This window comes from Rhinolophus sinicus, chromosome X, assembly GCF_036562045.2.
Source record: "Rhinolophus sinicus isolate RSC01 chromosome X, ASM3656204v1, whole genome shotgun sequence".
Classification (NCBI taxonomy): domain Eukaryota; kingdom Metazoa; phylum Chordata; class Mammalia; order Chiroptera; family Rhinolophidae; genus Rhinolophus; species Rhinolophus sinicus.
This window is the reverse complement of record NC_133768.1, coordinates 86004347-86025477: the sequence shown is the minus strand read 5'-3', so window position 1 is coordinate 86025477 and position 21131 is coordinate 86004347. Positions and strand designations below refer to the sequence as shown.

Below are 21131 nucleotides of genomic sequence, written 5' to 3'. Positions count from 1 at the left end.
ATGGCCAAATTATTTGGAATACTTAAGACCTGTGGAAGGTTTTAAATATCAGGTAGTATCCACACTTTTTTTTCAGAACAGTCACTCTGGAAGATGAATTGGAGGAGGTGAGATTTAAGGGAGACAAGCTAGAAAGCTATTTTAGTAACATGTGGTAAAAGTAATGAGAACCTGAACTAGGACAACAGTGGTGGAGATGGTGAAGAGAGAATGGATTTGGAAGACAGGTGGAAGTAGACTCAAAAGGACTGTAACAACTGATTTGAGGTAGGACAGTGTATTCATTTCCTACAGCTGCTGTAACAAACTATCACTAACTTAGTAACTTAAAATAACAAAAATTTATTCTATTAAAGTTCTGGAGGCCAGAAGTCCGAAATGAATCTTATGAGGAGAAAATCAAGGTGTTGATACGGCTGGTTCTTTCTGAAGATTCCAGGGGAGAATCTGTTTTTTGCCTCTTTCAGCTTCTGGTGGCTGCCAGCATCCCTTGCCTTGTGGCTGCGTCACTCCAGTCTCTGCCACCATAGTCACTTGCCTTCTCCTTATTTGTGTCAAATCTCCCTCAGCCTCTCTCTTTTAAGGACACTTGTGATTACATCAGATTCACCCAGATAATCCAGGATAATCTTCCCACCTCAAGATTCTTAATCACATCTGCAAAGTCCCTTTGCCATATAAGGTAACATTCACAGATTCCAGGAATTAGGACCTGGATATTTTATGGGAAGCCATTATTTGGGCTATCATAGATAGTAAATAGAAGGAAGGCAGCTATAACTCTAGGGCCTCAAATTTGTGTGGCTCAGACCATTATAGAAACATTGAGTGAAGTAAGACTATCAACAAGAAAACCCTTTGGAAAAGAAGAGTTTAGTTTGGGATATGTTACATATGATCTGAAAGGTTGATGGGACATCCATATGTAGATACCCCAAAGAAACTTGGAATATTAGTGTTTAAAGCTTTGGAAAAGTATCCAGGTTAAACATAAAGATTTGAAAGCCTCTGCAGAGGTATGATAGACAAAGAGTATAAATTCTTTGAAGGCAAAGATTATATTTGCATATAGTCCTATCCTTAGTGCCTAGCGTAGTGACTGACATATAGTAGGGTTCAACAAATGTTTGTTGAATGAATGGATGAAAGTAAAATTGCAGAGGAGCATATCAGGGAGAGGTAGAGAGTATAGATGGAGGAGTGAGCTTTGGATAGAAGGAGAAATCTTTCTTCTTTGAAAAAAAAGTAATAAAAGGGAGAAGAAACGGCTATGGAAAATAATTCTGAAATGAACAGAATATATTGCAAGATCTCACTTTGGACAATTTTGGTATTATCAAAATGCAAGGTGAGTTCATCAGTGAAGAATCTTACTGGGAGTAGGAATGACATTTCAGGAAAGTAAACCATAAAATGTCAAAACTGAAAAGGATCTTGAGCGTATTTAGCCCATAGTCCTCATTTTACAGATAGGGAAACAGAGGCTTAGAGAAAGGAATAAATTTGTTCAGGCTACCCAGACAAATAGAATTAGGTTGACCTTATGCTAGGTGTTGGAAGTACAGTAGAGAACAAAGCAGACACAGGCTCTGACCTCATTGAGTTTTTGTTACAGTGGGAAAGACACAGAAGGAAACAGGGTGGTAAGTGCTATGGTGGGAAAAGTTTACGTGGCTTAGAGAAGCACAGAGGAGGAAGCATGAGAGTTAAGAAATGAACAGCAACACTGGCAAGCTGAAATACCACCCCAGCTGAGGGTAGGCAGTGACTTGGCTGTTAACCCAGGTAGCAGTTTCATGACCTAAATGATATTTATAATTCCAGGGAGAAGAAAAGGAGGCAACTCCCAGGACCTTGACTCTGGTTCCAACATTCCTTTGTACTTTGGCTCCTTTCTTCATGTTTTCCAGGTAGACCAGAGCCACAGGAGAAAGAGCACTACAATAAGTGGAGTCATCAGCTGGTGGATTCAATCCTATAAATTTGAACACATGAACAAATATGAGAAAAACTCAGAACTTTTGTTCTACTTTCCCAAGGACACCCAAGATTAAAGAAGCTGACAGAACAGGGATTAGCTTCCTGAAGAAAGTGAAGTTTGCAATGAGATTTGAAGTCAAAAACAGGCAAGATTAACAGAGAGGACTTTGTTTCACTATGTTAATAAGGCCTCTCTTAAGGCCAGTTGTGCTAGGAGCTAATAATAACTTAAGGTAATTGTGTTTTGGGAAAGAACAAATTCAAAGTGTGAAAAAAATACCACTTATTTAGCTTAAAGTAAAACAATTACATTTCTATTACTTTTCTGATTATATTATCCCTAACCCCTCATTTTACCTATCATTAAAATATGCTTCTTCCCTCTCCAGAGTGCTCCCTCTCACAAGAGTTCTGTGAATCTCAAGGGTGCATATTCATCTCAAAGCGTCAATGAGGAAAGAAAGCTGGAAGCCTGCTCACTCCACCTAGGAAATGTTTTCTTCAGCTGTTGTCACTGTTGCTAAAACATGGCATTGCTAGGAGTCCAGCAGTCCAACCCCATCCCTGGTGCCGTGGTGGTTGAGGCTTGCAGTGCCACAGAAGTTTCTCTAGGGGGTTTTGGGAGTAGTAATTGAAGGAGTGCTAGACTCAGCTATGGGCAGGTCATGACACCCACAGGCCTCAGCCTCAAAGCTTGTCAAACCTGGGTTGCAGCAAGCCGCCATCTGTATCCAGATGAAGAATCCAAAATATTCTGGAACTCTTTCTGTTGAGACTAGTGTGGTTTCCAAAAAAAGAGGGTGGGAATGCTGGAGGAACCACAAAACAAATACTGGGGGGACTGTAGAGAGAAAGCTTGAGAGAGAGTGAAGTGGGACTCCCCCCCTCTGAAAGCCTAAAATGGCGAGACTTACTCCTATCCCCATTTGTAGTTCTAGAGAAAGAGTTAATAGATAAAGCAGAGCTCCCCAACTGATGGGCTTTGCCGAGCTGGTGTGCTGCCAATGGATTAGAAGTGGGCAAGAATTACTAATTACTAATCTTGGCAATCCGGCACAGCTTGGGGGAGCCAGAGCCCCCTGGCCAGTTGCCACCAGCTGACAGCAGTCTAAATGTTTTTTTTCAGAAGACAGACCCTATAGTACAGAATGTGGAATTCTGCCCTACAGTATTCATGGGCAGCCAGCACAAAGGGTACTTCCGGCCCCTCACTGCTCCACTGCTTCATGCTGAGCATACCGAAGGAGGTGCACCACTACCAGCATCAGTTTGAGGGATGCTAGAGGAGGCTGTGAGGAGGGGAACTGCTGGGGGTTCAGGTACCAGACTCAAATCCCTATTTCCACATATGTCACATTCTTAACATCTGTTTTATATGCCCTTTTAGTTGCATCCAAGTAAGCCACATGGTGACTGCATATATGTTCTACAAATTGTAGCATCATCATTATTTTGAAATACTGTGCTTGATATGAAGAAGTTCAACTGGATTTGAAATCCATTTGTGTCATCACAAGATATTTTATCATAGTATTTATCAACAACAGAAAATGAACAGCTGTTAGACAAAGTTTAAATTATCTTTATTGCCCACTTGTGGGCACAAAGCTTCTTGTCAGTGGCGACCATGAAAAATTCAGAGTCATTTCTAAAATCTTGATAGGGAATGGTGTGTAATCATTTTAAGCAGAATACCTGATATAAAAAGTTATACTGAAGGAAGCAAGCTTGTTTTCCATTGAACATTTTTGAAAATATTTTATTTATAAGTTATACACAAATATTTAATGTCTTCTTTAGTATTTTATATTTATTTTTCTTATAATTATATGATACAAAAAAGTAATGAATGTTGTTAATGAGTCCCAAATTCCCTCCAGTATACCCTTAGGTGCCATACAAATGTTATCACTTTCCATTTGTGTCACAATGTAAAAGAGTTGGGAAACACTGAGATAAAATCACTTTGAGATACTAATAAGAAGAAAGAGAGTTGCTTAAACCACTTTATTAATCAGGACTCATTTAGTTGTAAGTGGCAGAAGCTCAACTAGAACTAGCTTGAGCAAAATAAGCAGTGGGGGTGAGGATTACATTTATTGACTCAAGAACCAAAAATGTAAAATGGCAGGGATGGAGCAGGCCTCGGTGATGACTAAATGAAGGAACACAAATGCCATTACCTCTCTCTCACCCACTATCTCTAGATCTCCATTCCTCTATTTCTCCTTGCTGCTTCTCTTGGAACACTTACTTTTCTACCTACTGCTGTCAGATTTTCTACTGAGGCAGGGAAGAAGACATTAAACAGGTCTGGCTTATATCTTTATAGCTTGTATCCTATATTAGTATGAAAAATTCCAAGGAAGGATCTGATTAGCCCACTTTGAGTCAGGTGGCCACCCCTTGACCAAAGGCATAGGGTCTATTAGCAGAAAAATAGTCACTGAGGGAATCATGACTCTGATAGCCCTTGAACTTTTGTTTCCCAAAATCTGCATTGTAATTCAGTGTGCCTTTGGTCTGGAAAAGACAGGATTGAAGGCTTCTGGAAAGGAATAGCATCAGCTTTAGATGACCTTCCAGCACTCCAGTTATGACTGGGCTGAAGAGGAACTAGTCTTTCCCAGGTATATTATTAGGTGAAGCCACCAAATAGCCTTAGACAGAAACTATAAGTGGACAGATGGCCCGTCTAGCATAACAAACTTCAAGATTAACATCCTTGATTTCTCCTCTATATGGAGGCAAGGCTCATGCCATACCTGGCCTATGCCACACACAATCAGGATAGGCTAGGATATTCTGGGGTAAGGACTGTTAAATCTCAGTGGCTTAAAATAACAAATATTTATTTCTCACTCATTCTTCATGTCTGTCACGAACTGGCAGGGGTATCTTTATGATCACTTATGGACCCAGTCTAATGGATAGAGAGCTCCAGAGAACCTGCCATAGGTAACTAAGTGTTCTGGTCTAGAAGTGACATATCATTACCACTGTCTTAGCTTGGGATGCTAAAACAAAATACCATAGCTTGTGCCTTAATGAAAATTTATTTCTAACAGTCCTAGAGGCTGGGAAGTCCAAGATCAAGGTGCCAGCTGATTTGGTTCCTGGTGAGAGCCCTCTTCCTGGTTTGCAGATGACTACCTTCTTCTTGTGTTCTCAAATGGCAGAGAGAGAACATCTCTCTTCTTCCTCCTCCTTTTGTTATTCTTTACTCTCTTATTTTTTCATGTCTCTTCTTATGAGGGCACTAATCCTATTCATGTGGGCTCCACGTTTATGACCTAATTACCTCCCAAAGGATCCACCTCCAAATACCATCACATTGAGAATTTTAGGGCTTTAACATATGAATTCTGAGGGGACAAAGACATTCAGTACATAGCAACTACTTTCAACTCACATGGCCCCAACTGACTGCAAAGAGACCAGGAAATGAAATCCTACCATGTGTCCAAGGAGAACCAGAAAAACTTGCTTAATAACATTAATGTCTGCAACACTGGTTTACAACTGCATATATTAGAGAGTGGGTTGTTGAGGCTTACCCAAAAAGAAATTACATGGTAGGTGATTTGTCAGTATCATTGTGCCTGATTTTAGAAAAATCCAATATGAAAAATGCAAAGTATTAAACTAAATCAAGTATTGGTTACTTATTCACAGTGAGTGAATTATCTAATGTACAAAAGAATTCAACTTAGAATCTCTTTAAAACATCTAAATGTTTATTTACAAATCATTTACTAAAGAATTCTGCAACCATTGTGCTGAACCTTAGGTTAACTTATCATACACCCTTGAATTTTGACTCTATGTTGCCTATCTGTGTTTCTAGAACACAACATATAAATTAATCCACAGTTTCTCTGGGGTGAGTTGTAAAGGGTCCATTGTTAGTCAAACCCAAGGAAAAGACTAAAAGGCACAGTGAAAATGAAAACTGTGACATTAATTATGCAGAATAAGAAATTCACAACGGTAAGACAAATCTTATCTCTTCTCCCAGATGTAAAATTCCCTTTTTCTTTTCAGAAGTGGCTGGTTGGATTTTACATGTTTACACATTAAAATGAATAACAAAGACCCGGGAAGACTTTATTCCCATAGGAAAGTTGTTATAACAAAAACCAATATTAGCAGAGAACAATGACTTCACTCAAGAGGACACCCCACACCTCAATAAAACAAGGGCAAGAGCACAATTCTAGTTTGGTTATCTTTGCCAACGATCCTCAAAATCATCAGCAACCAATGCACAGCCAAACTGTCTCCTCTGGCAAGGGGAGTTAAACAAAACATTCAATCCCTCTGCACACAAACCCAATTCACCTCTGAGGCTGCTGCTTATCAAGTGTTAAGCATGGGACCAGCAAAGTTGGAGGCCTTCAAAAGTGGTAGAAACAGTCCACATGGTATTCACCTTCCACTTGAGAAAGATGTGATATTAAGAAAAATTATAATTATAAGTACAAAAAAAAAGCTTTCAACTACACAGGCAATACTACTAACTCACCAGGAACATGAGCACCATCACCACCCTATTGCCCCATCCTCAACCCCTGAGTTTGGCTGCTTGACCCTGAGTGTATCTGGAAGATTGCACTGCATGCCTGGGGCAAATCAAACAAGATTGGTGGGAGTTCCAAGAAAAACCGGCAAATGCTTTAGAGGCTGAGGAACAGTAGAGTCCTGAAACCAGAAGATACAGAATGCCTGACATTCATTTACTCCTTCATTTAGTCATTCATTCATAAATGTTTATGAATACCCATTAATTGCTAAGCCATGCACTGAGCACTGTACAAGACAGACATGGTCCCTGCCCATATGGTGCTCATATCCTAGCGAGGGAGACAAGTCAACTGTTAATTAGGATGCCATGAGGGTAGTGCTATGACAGGCGAATACAGAGAGCTGTGGGAGCACAGAGGAGGGGCTCTTAGCAAAGCTTAGGTAACACAGGGAGCGATATAGATGACATCTAAGCTGAAGCCTGAAGGATGAGAAATGAATGAGGTGGAATTCCCAATGAATGAGGTGGAAAAAGAGTGCTCAGGCAGAGTGAACAGTATATTATGTGCAAAAGCATGGAGATAAAAGACTCAATTCAAGACATGGAAAAGGACTGCATGTATAACCAGATCTTGGAGTGCAAAAGGGGAATGGGACACTGACGGGACATGAAGCTTGAGAAATAATCAAGGAACAGGTATTGGAGAACCTTGGGAACGATGAAATCAGAGTTTGCACTTTATCATGATAGTGATGGGGAAACTGACCTTAAAATGGTTCCCTGCCATGTGGAACTGAGCTAAAATGGTGGCCCAAGTGGAGAGAGAAGTCCCCAGCCTAAGCCCCAGCCCACTTCCGCATAACCCCCTCCAAGCGACACCTTGAGCCAATCACCAGATGACACCTAGCCCTTCCTCAACTCAAGGAAGTCCCACCCCATAAAAACCTGCTCAAAACCTTGCTAGGGGCTCAGTCTTTTAGGAAGGATCCCGCTGAGCCCACCGGCATAATAAAGCTGACTCTCCTAACTCTCTGAGTGCTGCTTGGGTTCTTTCTGGTCTTGGATTCTGCAACAATAGCAGTAGGAGTTTTAAGCAGGAGAGTGGCATGAACACATTGGCATTTTAGAGAGATGTGTCTGCTTGCACAGAAGAGAAGGGAGGGCAAGAATAAAAGAAGGGAACTCAGCTAGAAGGCAGTGTTTGGTGGCCCAGGCAAGAGATGATAGTGGCTTGGGAGAGGATACCAGATGTTACGGTGGAGACTGAGAAAAGATGATGAATTTGAGAGGGGTTTTGAAAGTAGACTTGACAGGATTTTGTCATCCATTAGATAAGTAAAGAGGAAGAAAGAGAGGTCATGGATGACAGGTCTCTGGCTTGAGCAATGAAATGCTGCCATTTACTGAGCTAAAGAGGAATGGGAAAGTTAAAAATGACAGTCCTCAGTGGAAGATAGAGATCCTAGAGTTAGCAGTGTAAGTTGTGATTGGAATCATAGTTATAGATGAAACCACCTATCCTTACTACACAAAATGTGGTTCAGGGACCAGCAGCATGGGCATCACCTGGGAAGTTGTTAGAAATGCAGAACCTCCAGCCCTACCCCAGACTTACTGAAAGCAAATCTGCATTTTAATAAGCTCCTCAGGGATCCTTATGCACATTAACATCTGAGAAGCACTGCTCTGGGGGACATATACATTTCTCAACTTGGGCTCTATGTAAGAACTGCCTGTGAGGCACTTTTTTTCCTATCTCAAATGAAGTTGCTTATTTGCAATAAACAAAAATTTGTAAGGCAAAATCACTTCACATACAAACTTATTTATAATAAACAGCATGGAGAAGAGATTCAGAAGCCATGGACACACACAAAATATGTGCGCCTTACTAAAAGAAGACAAAGATGAATTTTGATGAACAAGACAAACAAATGAGAAACAGAAACTCATAGACACAGACAATAGTTTAGTGGTTGCCAGAGGGTAAGGGGGGCGGGGGGTGGGGGGTGGGAGATGAGGGTAAGGGGGATCGAATATATGGTGATGGAAGGAGAACTGACTCTGGGTGATGAACACACAATGGGATTTATATATGATGTAATACAGAATTGTACACCTGAAATCTATGTAATTTTACTAACAATTGTCACCCCAATAAATTTAATTTAAAAATAAATAAATAAATAAATAAATAAATAGAAGGCAAAAAAAAAAGATGAATTTTGATGAAAAAAATCAACCTCCGTAATAGTTACATATCATGTGACCTGCTAGTTAGAAAATGAAAGTCATAGTCTCAGCAAACTGGTAGATCCTTAATCTTTCACTGAACAATTTTGTGACTCCACTTAAATGCATGTGATCAACACCTCTTACTTTTGAAATGTTTTTACTGTAACATTTCATACACCCTATCTCCCTACCGAGGAATCCCTACCAAGATTTTAAGAGTTTCTTCCTTTGACTCTTGCTGGAGTTGTCGCAGAAAACTTCAAGAGGATGTTGGACTAAGAATGATTCGCCAATATGTTTAATACCTCAAAGCATGGTTATTAGTTACAGGATTTTATTGGTACCTTGTGTAAATGAAAATTTAATAGATGCTGTTTGTATTAGGGTCCTCTAGAGAAACAGACCAATAGGATATGTGTGTGTGTGTGTGTGTGTGTGTGTGTGTAGACAGAGAGAGAGAGAGAGAGAGAGAGAGAGAGAGAGAGAGAGATTTCTTTTAAGGAATTGGCTTACACAATTGTGGGGGCTGACAAATTTGAAATTCATAGGGCCTGCTGACAGATTAGAAATTAGGTAAGAAGTGATGTTGCAGTCTTGAGCCTGAAATCTGCAGAGCAGGCCAGCAGGTGGGAAACTCAGGCAGAATTTCAGTGATATACTTTTGAAGCAGAATTTACTTCTTCAGTTCTGTGCATACTCTTGCATCTTCCACCCCACCTATTCCAGGTGCCAAGGAACTTGGTAGACAACAAATACTTTTTAGGCTAAAGTGGTTTGAAAGCCACTGACTGGTTCAGCATATTAAAAGCCACAAATGAGTTCCTGATAGAGTGGAACCTTGGGTGTGAGGGAAGGAGGCAGTTGGTGGAGAGGAGTGGAAAACACCATCAATCTTGAACATATTTCAAATCTTTATACAGAGCAAGAGTCTAGAGGGAGACTTATTTATACTTGGGCACTTGGGAATAATTGTTTGCTGATTCATTTCTTTTTTTTTTAATTAAATTTATTGGGGTGACAATTGTTAGTAAAATTACATAGATTTCAGGTGTACAATTCTGTATTACATCATCTATAAATCCCATTGTGTGTTCATCACCCAGAGTCAGTTCTCCTTCCATCACCATATATTTGATCCCCCTTACCTTCATCTCCCACCCTCCACCCCCCCACCCCCCTTACCCTCTGGTAACCACTAAACTATTGTCTGTGTCTATGAGTTTCTGTTTCTCATTTGTTTGTCTTGTTCTTTTGTTGTTTTTGGTTTAACATTTGTGACAACATGGATGGATCTTGAGGGTGTAATGCTGAGCAAAATAAGTCAGACAGAAAAAGCATAGAACCATGTGATTTCACTGCTGATTCATTTCTACTAAGCCTCTACCTACACTTTACAAAGGAAGAGTCTGAGTCCAGGGAAAAGAAAATCAGAGTGAGCCTTAGTCCAGCCATCATTCTCTGTCCTGAACCACTGAAACCGTTGCTCAACCAGTTTTCCCTGTCTGTCTGACCATTATCTTCTCAAAATGTGAATCAGATGATGTTCATACTGTTACAGTAGGCAGAAAGAATAGGACAATGGGAGAGAGGGGAGAGTAAAGGAATGAGGAAGTAAGGGGAGACAAAGGAAGGAAGAGATGAAGTCATTCTTAAGAAAAGGTACAGCTACCAGACCAGCCAGGACTAGATCTTGGTAATAGCTCAGGACACCATCTTGCCCCTCAAAGTGAACTTTAGCTAATTGTAATGGATTATAATGGTATATAAATTAACATTGCAGGCAGGGGATAATCTCTACCTCCTGTGTCACCATGACTGTTCTGACAAGGGCCAAATAAGGACAAGGGAATCCCACCTCCTGACAGGAAGGAATGCTCAGTGACAACTCACCTAGGAATGCCTATAACACCACCCCTAAATCTTGAATATTTTGTGCCATCATTGTAATAAAATCCTAAACCTCTTTGTTCTTCAGGGCAGTTGCTCTTCTCTGCACCTACCCGCTCTCACACCATCTTTTATTTTATTTTATTTTATTTTATTTTATTTTATTTTAATTTATATTATTTTATTTATTTAAAAGATTTTATTGGGGAAGGGGAACAGGACTTTATTGGGGAACAATGTGTACTTTCAGGACTTTTTTCCAAGTCAAGTTTTTGTCCTTTCAATCTTAGTTTTGGAGGGTGCCATTCAGCTTCAAGTTGTTGTCCTTTCAGTTTTAGTTGTGGAGGGTGAAGCTCAGTTCCAGGTCCAGTTGCCCGTTGCTAGTTGCGGGGGGCTCAGCCCACCATCCCTTGCGGGAGTTGAAGAGTCGAACTGGCAACCTTGTGGTTGAGAGGACACGCTCCAACCAAATGAGCCATCCGGGAGCTCAGCGGCAACTCAGCTCAAGGTGTCGTGTTCAATCTTAGTTGTGGGGGGCATGGCCCACCATCCCTTGCGGGACTCAAGGAATCGAACAGGCAACCTTGTGGTTGAGAGACCACTGGCCCATGTGGGAATCGAACTGGCAGCCTTCGGAGTTAGGAGCATGGAGCTCCAACTGCCTGAGCCACCGGGCCGGCCCCTCTCACACCATCCTGACAGTATACTATTTCCTTTAAAAAAAAAAAAAAAAAAAAAAAAAAAAATATATATATATATATATATATATATATATATATATATATATATATATATATATATATACCACTTCCTTGGCTTTGCTTGCTTGGCTTATTTGGTGCATCTTTGAATTCTTTCCTGCGGCATAAACCAAGAACCCATTTTCTGGCAACAATACTTCGCCTATCTTTTGTATTTAGAATAAAATGCAAATCATGACTTCCGGAAAAATGGCGGCGTGAGGTGAGCCTCTGTAAAGCTCCCCTGGAATTTACAACGAATCGAACAACAAAAACTCCACAAAGGACTCCCTGCACAGCAGACAGGCAAGACGAAGAGGCCCACTACCGACTGAAATCACCTACAGGTGGGAGATTCGCGCAAGTGGAGGGAGGAGGAAAGGGAGAAGTGCGCGGAGACGGAGCCACGCGGGCGCATGACGCAGACCTAGCTCAGTGCGCCGAGCTCACTGCTTCCCGGAACTACCGCAGCTGCGGGAGAGGGAAGAACTCGGACTGCTAGGGCTCCGCCAGGGCTCCACAGGGCTGAGGGGACAGCATATAACACGGCTGAACCCAACGCTCACGGCAGAGACCTCGGAGAAAAGACTGAGGGAAAAAGGCTGAAAACGGTGGTTTAAGCCCTCACTGCTGAGCAGAGAATGGAGCCTTAGGCACTGAGACTAGCCGCCCCCTCCCACCCCTCCCAGAGCTCGCCCCGCCCCCACATGCCCGGTGCTAGAAGCGAAACAGTAGCAGTGTCAGATCAAAACAACAGAAAATTTGATGTTTTGAGAACTGTGGGCCGCAGTCACAAATTCACAGCCCAACTAGTTCCGGCAAAGGGGAGGGAGCCGTGGAAGCAGGACCGGCTGTGGTGGTGGATGCCACCATTGCTCTGGGCCACCTCTCACAACTTACCCTGCCCCTGACCCCACCTATCTGGGCGGATCCCTGCAGGAGTAAACAGAACTGCTGAAACATACGAGCTCTGAATCAGGAGCTGGAAGAGCTTTGGAACATCAAAAGCTCTCCGCACACCCACCGGGACACTGCGCCCTGTGACCTAGACGAACTATTAACAGAGGAGAAGCCCGTCTCCCAGGGAATCCCCCATTGTGTGAGAAGCAGGAATAGTGCAGAGAAAACATAGCACTACCGTGTGGGAGAAGAAAATAAATTGCAGTTGGAGAAATAATAAAACATTCTACCAACAAGTACTGGAAAACAAAAGAAAGACCTCTTCCTATCAACCTGTTGCAGAAGTCACTCCTGTAGATGTCTAGGAAGAGAAATAGTAAACCAGTAATCGCCATGAATAACCAAGGCAACAAGATAGCTCAGAAAGAAAGTGAAAATCTCCAGAGAAGGCACTTAAAGATACAGAAATATGTGACTTAAATGACAGAGAATTCAAGATTGCAGTTCTGAAAAGACTCAACGAGATACAAGAAAACACAGATAGGCAGTTAAATGAACTCAGAAACTCAATCAAAGAACAGCATGAGCATTTTACGAAAGAGATTGAAATCTTAAAAAGAACCAAATAGAATTTCTGGAGATTAAGAACTCAATAGAAGAAATTAAGAATGAAATAACCAGCTTAGGTAGTAGAGTTGACCAGATGGAGGAAAGAATCAGTGACATCGAAGATAGAAACCTGGAAATGACACAAATAGAAGAAGAAAGAGACTTGAGAGTTAAAAGAAATGAAAGAACTCTACAAGAACTTTCTGACTCCATCAGAAAAAGCAATATAAGAATCATGGGCATACCAGAAGGAGAAGAAAGAGAGAAGGGAACAGAGAATATATTCAAACAGATTGTCGATGAGAACTTCCCAAATTTGTGGACAGAACTGGACCCTCGAATCCAAGAAGCAAATAGAACACCTAGTTACCTCGATCCCAACAGGCCTTCTCCAAGGCACATCGTATTGAAGCTGTCTAAAATCAACGACAGAGAAAGAATCCTCAAGGCAGCCAGGGAAAACAAGACGGTAACTTACAAAGGAAAGCCCATTAGATTATCATCAGATTTTTCAGCAGAAACTCTGCAAGCCAGGAGGGAGTGGAACCAAATATTCAAACTATTGAAAGATAGAAATCATGAGCCAAGATTAATATATCCAGCAAAGATATCCTTTAGATATGAAGGAGGAATAAAGAACTTTCCAGACATACAGAAGCTGAGGGAATTTTCTAATACACGACCTGCACTACAAGAAATACTAAAGGAGGCTATTCGACCACCATCAACAGGGACAATTTGTGGCAACCAAAACTCAAAAAGGGGAGAGTAAAGGCCTGAACCGAATATGGGAATGGAGAAAGTAAGCGTGCTGAAGAAAATGGAATACTCTAAATATCAAACTTTCTTTTACATAAACTTAAGGGTAACCACTCAAAATAAATCCAGAATTGAAATATATACTGAAATAAAAGAAGAAACAGAGGGAAACATCATAGAATACCACCACACAGAAATAATAGACAACAACAAAAAGGCAAAGAAACAATGGAGACACAGCCTTACCAGAAAACTAAAGATAGAATGACAGGAAATCCTCACATATCAATAATCACCCTAAATGTAAATGGACTGAACTCACCAATAAAAAGGCACAGAGTAGCAGATTGGATCAAAAAACTAAACCCAACCATATGCTGTCTCCAAGAGACACATCTCAGCTACAAGGACAAGCATAGACTCAAAGTGAAAGGGTGGAAATTGACACTCCAAGCAAATGGTACCCAGAGAAAATCAGGTGTAGCCATAATGATAACAGATGAAACAGACTTCAAGGTGAAAAAGATAACAAGAGACAAAGATGGACATTTCATAATGGTGAAGGGGACTGTACAACAAGAAGACATAACAGTCATCAATATTTATGCCCCCAATCAGGGAGCACAAATACACCAAGCAACTACTAACAGAACTAAAGGGAGAAATTGACCAAAACACAATTATACTAGGGGACTTAAATACATCATTGACAGCTATGGATAGATCATCCAAACAGAAAATAAATAACGAAATAGTAGCCCTAAATGACACATTAGATGAAATGGACATAATTGACATTTATAGAGCACTTCATCCTAAAACATCAGACTATACATTCTTTTCTAGTGTACATGGAACATTCTCAAGGATAGACCATATATTGGGACATAAAATCAGTCTCAACAAATTTAAGAAGATTGAAATCATACCATGCATATTCTCTGATCACAAGGCTTTGAAATTGATATCAACTGTAAAAAGAAAGCGGAAAAACACAAATACATGGAGATTAAACAACATACTTTTAAAGAAGGACTGGGTCAAAGAAGAAATTAGAGGAGAGATCAAAAGATACATAGAAACAAATGACAATGAAAATACATCCTACCAAAATTTTTGGGATGCAGCGAAAGCAGTTTTAAGAGGGAAATTTATCTCATTACAGGCCTATCTCAAGAAACAAGAAAACTCCCAAATAAATAACCTCATGTTACACCTTAAAGAACTAGAAAAGAAGAACAAGTAAAACCCAAGGTCAGCAGAAGAAAGGAAATAACAAAAATTAGAGCAGAACTAAATGAAATAGAGAACAAAAAGACAATAGAAAAATTAATGTGACAAAGAGCTGGTTCTTTGAAAAGATTAACAAAATTGACAAACCCTTGGCTAGACTTACTAAGATAAAAGAGAGAAGACACTGATTAACAAAATCAGAAACGTAAAAGGGAAGTTATCACGGACACCACAGAAATACAAAGGATCATCCAAGAATACTATGAAGGACTATATGCCACCAAATTCAACAACCTAGAAGAAATGGACAAGTTCTTAGAAACATATAGCCTTCCAAGGCTGAACCATGAAGAACTGGAAAATCTAAACAGACCGATCACCAGTAACTAAATTGAATCAGTCATCCAAAACCTTCCCAAAAGCAAAAGTCCGGGACCAGATGGCTTCACTAGTGAATTCTACCAAACCTTCAAAGAGGATCTAATACCAATTCTGCACAAACTCTTCCAAAAATTGAAGAAGAGACAGTACTCCCTAACTCATTTTATGAGGCCAACATTACCCTGATACCAAAACCTGGTAAGGACAGCACAAAAAAGAAAACTACAGACCAATATCTCTGATGAATACCGATGCAAAAATCCTAAATAAAATTCTAGCAAATCGAATACAACAATGCATTAAAAAGATTATTCATCACGACCAAGTGGGGTTCATCCCGGGGCACAAGGATGGTTCAACATACGAATCCATCAATGTGATACATCACATAAACAAAATAAAGGACAAAAATCATATGATTATATCAATTGATGCAGAAAAGCATTTGACAAGATACAACATCCATTTATGATTAAAACACTTAATAAAATGGGTATAGAAGGAAAATACCTTAACATAATAAAGGCCATATATGACAAGCCCTCTGCTAATCTCATAATTAATGGAGAAAACTGAAGCCCTTTGCTCTACGTTCAGGAACACGACAGGGATGTCCCTATCACCTCTGCTTTTCAACATAGTGTTAAAGTCCTTGCCAGAGCAATCAGGCAAGAGAAAGAAATAAAAGGCATCCAAATTGGGAATGAAGAAGTTAAATTATCACTCTTTGCAGATGACATGATGCTATATATAGAAAACCCTAAAGACTCCACCAAAAAGCTATTAGAAACAATCAACGAATACAGTAAAGTTGCTGGCTACAATATCAACGCACAAAAGTCCATTGCCTTCCTATATACTAACAATGAAATCTCAGAAAAAGAAATACAAAAAACAATTCCTTTTGCAATTGCAGCAAAAAGAATAAAATACCTAGGAATAAACTTAACCAAGGATGTGAAAGACCTATATGCTGAAAACTATAAGACATTTTTGAAAGAAATTGAAGAAGACACAAAGAAATGGAAAGACATTCCGTGCTCATGGATTGGAAGAATCAACATAGTTAAAATGGCCATATTACCCAAAGCAATATACAGATTCAATGCAATCCCCATCAAAATCCCAATGGCATATTTTAAAGAAATAGAACAAAAATCATCAGATTTGTTTGGAACCACAAAAGACCCTGAATAGCCAAAGCAATCTTAAGAAAAAGAACAATAATGGAGGTATCACACTTCCTGACTTTGGCTTGTACTACAGGGCTACAATAATCAAAACAGCATGGTATTGGCAGAAAACAGACACATAGACCAATGGAATAGAATTGAGAACCCAGAAATAAAACCACATAAATATGGACAGATAATTTTTGACAAAGAAGCTAAAACATACAATGGAGCAAAGACAGCCTCTTCAATAAATGGTGCTGGGAGAATTGGATAGCCACGTGCAAAAGAATGAAACTGGACTGCTATTTGTCACCATGTACCAAAGTTAATTCAAAATGGATCAAAGACTTAAGCATAAGACCTGACACAATAAACTGCATAGAAGAAAACATAGGTACTAAACTTATGGACCTTGGGTTCAAAGAGCATTTTATGAACTTGACTCCAAAGGCAATGGAAGTAAAAGCTAAAATAAACGAATGGGACTATATGAAACTTAAAAGCTTCTGCACAGCAAAAGAAACCATTGACAAAATAAAGAGACCACCAACTGAATGGGAGAAGATTTTTGCAAAAAGTGCCTCCAATAAGGGGCTAGTATCCAGAATATACAAGGAACTCGTGCAACTCAACAACAAAAAAACAACCAACCCAATTGAAAAATGGGCAGAGGACTTGAAGAGACATTTCTCCAAAGAGGACATACAAATGGCAAATAGACATATGAAAAAATGCTCACCATCACTGATCATCAGAGAAATGAAAATCAAAACAACCTCACCCCAGTCAGAATGGCTATCATCAACAAGACAAATAGTAACAAATGTTGGAGAGGCTGTGGAGAAAAAGGAACCCTCATACACTGTTGGTGGGAATGCAGACTGGTGCAGCCATTATGGAAGGCACTGTGGAGGTTCCTCAAAAAATTACGAATAGAATTGCCATATGACCCAGCAATACCTCTCTTGGGTATCTACCCAAAGAATCTGAAAACATTTAGAGATAAAGACACATGTGCTCCAATGTTCATTGCAGCTTTGTTTACGGTGGCCAAGACATGGAAAGAACCAAAATGTCCTTCGATAGATGAATGGATAAAGAAGTTGTGGTATATATACACAATGGAATACTATTTGGCGGTAAGAAAAGATGATATAGGAACATTTGTAACAACATGGATGGATCTTGAGAGAGTAATGCTGAGCGAAATAAGTCAGACAGAAAAAGCAGAGAACCATGTGATTTCACTGATATGTGGTATATAAACCAAAAACAACAAAAGAACAAGACAAACAAATGAGAAACAGAAACTCATAGACACAGACAATAGTTTAGTGGTTACCAGAGGGTAAGAGGGTGATGGGGGGTGGGAGATGAAGGTAAGGGGGATCGAATATATGGTGATGGAAGGAGAACTGACTCTGGGTGATGAACACACAATGGGATTTATAGATGATGTAATACAGAATTGTACACCTGAAATCTATGTAATTTTACTAACAATTGTCACCCCAATAAATTTAATAAAATTAAAAAAAAAAAAGTTAACACGTTAAATATTCAAATAAAAGCTCTCTTTACAAAGCAAAAAAAAAAAAGAAATGCAAATCATGTAATATCGCCTAAAAAGCATTGCTTAATCGATTTTCTGCATCTCTCTCCAACTTCATCTTGCTATTCTTGCTCACTACACTGCAAACACAGTAGTCTTTTGGTTCCTAGAATCTGATCAAGCTTTTAAGCACTCAAGGGGCTTTGCACTCCAATCCGTCCCATAGCTCACACCTCTTCTCACAGCTCATTCTTTCCACTTCCTTAAGTAGCCTGGGGGACTGGGGTTATCACTTTGTGAAGGGTATAAATGATAAACGTGTAACTATTACATTGTTTTGTACACCTAAAACTAATTTAAAAAAATCTTCCCTGACCACCTTATCTAAAGTAGGTTCCCCTCAACTTTTACTCTATCAGCACTTGCTTATTTCTTTCATTACTTTTTGTCAAATTGGTAATTATTTTCTTTACTTGTTTTTTGTCTGCCTGCCAATCAGAATGTAAATTCCATGAAGGCAGGGATATTATGTATTTTGTGCACAATTATGCTCCTAATACCAAGAACAGTGCTGAGTACCTGGCAGATGAGTAAAATATTTGATGAATGAATAAGAGACCTGGAAATTTATCCCTCTATCAACAAGGACTAAATGAATGAAATAGGTACCAGTTCCTCTTGATACTTTTGAAAAGAGCAGCTGTTCTTACAGCGGAAAATACTAAAATTAATATTATAGAGGGTTGGAACAATAGGGATCTGTAAAATATAAATCTGTTTAAAACCTGGATAGCTAATCCTGAAGATGAAACATAATAGAACATTTAGAAAAAAAATTAATGAAGTCCCTAAAATATATGTTTCCTAGTTTATGATAGATCATTTATACACCCCACCCCACCCCCACAAGCTGTTCATCTCCTCCTGGTCGCCATCTGAGCAGTTACTGGCTTGACCTTGGGCCCAAACCAGCCATCTACATGTCATCCTTGATTCTGTATTCTTTCTCTCCTTCCATGTTTATTTCTGTTTCCTTTTGCAGTGTAGCAAAACACCCCAAAGCTTAGTGTCTTAAAAATTTTTTTGCAGTTTAAAACAAAAATGCATTATCTCTTATGGTTCTCTGAGTTGAATATGCTGGGATGGGTGGAAATTGCTTGGGTCTATGATGCAGTTGTAATTAGTGGCTGGGGAGTTGGAGTCACCTGAAGGCTCGACTGGATAGGATATCTAAGATGTATCACATTACCAACAGTTGATGCAGGGTGTCAGCTGGGAGCTTATCTGGGGGCTGTCAACCAGAGCAGCTATGTATGTGTGAGCTTTCCATTTGTCTTGCATTTCTCAAAGTATGGTAGTTGTGTTCCAAGAGTAGAAGTTCCAGGAAACAAGAAATGAAAGCTGCTGCTCTCTTTGGGCCCAGAAAGTGGCACAGTGTCCCTTCTGCCGTATTCTATTTGTCAAAGCAGCACAGAGACCACCCAAATTCAAAAGGAGGAGCTACAGTACCCACCTATCAATCAAAAAAGAGTCAATGAAACTGTAGCTATCTTTAATCTGCCATAATACCTCATTATGTTCTGGCCATTCCACCTCAAAAAAATTTCCCTTTCTCTTCTCTTCAACTTCACTGCCACTACCCTAGTATAAACCACCATCAAATTATCTCCTAGATAATTGCAAAAAAGAAGAGAAAAAAAGAATTTACTTCTTCAGGAAACTTTAGTCTTTGCTCTTAAGGACTTTAACATATTGGATGAGGCCCACCCATGTTATAGAGGGTGATCTGCTTTACTGAAAGTCAACTGATTGTGTTAATCACATCTAAAAATATATTCAGAGCAATATCTAGACTAGTGTTTGACCAAACAACTAAGTAGCATAGTCTAGTCAAGTTGACACATAAAATAAACTGACAAACTGTTTTTCATTGCAACACATTGTTGTGGTGACCTGTAAAAAACCAAAATGATGGTGTGTTATTCTACATGTCCTTTTTTCAGGAGTAAGAGTGAGTTTTTCTCAAGAAAAATGGCTCCTCCCTCTTCACAGTGTGCCACAGTCATACATCTGACAGGCTTGTATTCTGTGGCTAAGAACCATCACTTTTCACTTATTTTTCTACACAATAACTTGCAAGACAAGGGAAGAAACTCAGGTGTTCAACTTTGTGGTAGAAACTTCTAATGATCACCAATATCTGGTTCTCCTATCCTTCCAAACACATAGGAAATTACACTTTTCCATTCATCATGAGGTTGGCCAAGGCCATGTGATAAGTTTGGCCAGTGGGTTGTAGGCTGAAGTGCCATGTATCACTTCTGGAATGGAATATTTAATATATCATAACCTAGTATATCCTCAATAAATTGTCCCTGAAAACTTGGGGGGATAGGAGGAGGCAGGTTGCAAGCTTTAACCAAATTATCCATTCTTCTCCTCTGCCTAAGAAGTAGCTGTCTCTCTCTTACCCTTCATCCTTCTTTCTAGTGAACTTTGTATTCTACACAGACACTCTTACTCCATTCCCTATCCTATACCCAATATACAAACTTCCTTGTGTTTAGAACAAATTGTTCTAAAATTCAGTTTTTTAAGATGCTTATTTGAAACACCTTGTACTTCTATCAAATAATATATAATTACTTGCTGGACAGTGAGCACTGATTTTCAAATTTAAAAACCAATAGAGAGTCCCTTCAAGGACTACCCTCTTCCTTATTTATAAGAGATTCAGTGTCTTTTTAATGTAATAAAACACCTTAGCTCAGTGTTCTTTGCCAGTCAAAACACAAGACCAAACATGTAAAGCTGAACACTTGACTCCATTGTACTAAGGGCCATCAACCAAAATTATTGTATTTCTGGCATATATTGTTAGAGTGGAAATAGCATCATTGGAAAAAAAGATTGCCATGGAGGTGCCTGTTTTTTGTTTGTTTGTTTGTTTGTTTGTTTGTTTTTAATTAAAGTTTATTGGGGTGATATTGGAGGTGTCTGCTTTTATAAGCAAGTGTGTTGGCAAGACCTATTTAGCAGTAGGTAGTTTTTATGAAAGGCAATATTGTAGGTCATCAACTCTTGTTCCATTTAAACTATCCAAAGTCGGGAAGGGGAAAGGTGGAGGAAGGATAAATTGGAATCTGTCTGTTGTG

The 21131-nt window shown here is 39.6% G+C and overlaps 1 long non-coding RNA gene across 1 annotated transcript in view; it reads right to left on the bottom strand.

Annotated features, from left to right (window-relative positions):
- Positions 1 to 322: 322 nt before the first annotated feature.
- The window catches only part of LOC141569668 (uncharacterized), a 49331-nt gene continuing 28522 nt past the window's right edge, over positions 323 to 21131 (bottom strand). Inside the window, exon 2 of the long non-coding RNA XR_012493404.1 lies at positions 323 to 1975. This is a non-coding gene — a long non-coding RNA (uncharacterized LOC141569668). The remainder of the gene's footprint in view (positions 1976 to 21131) is intronic.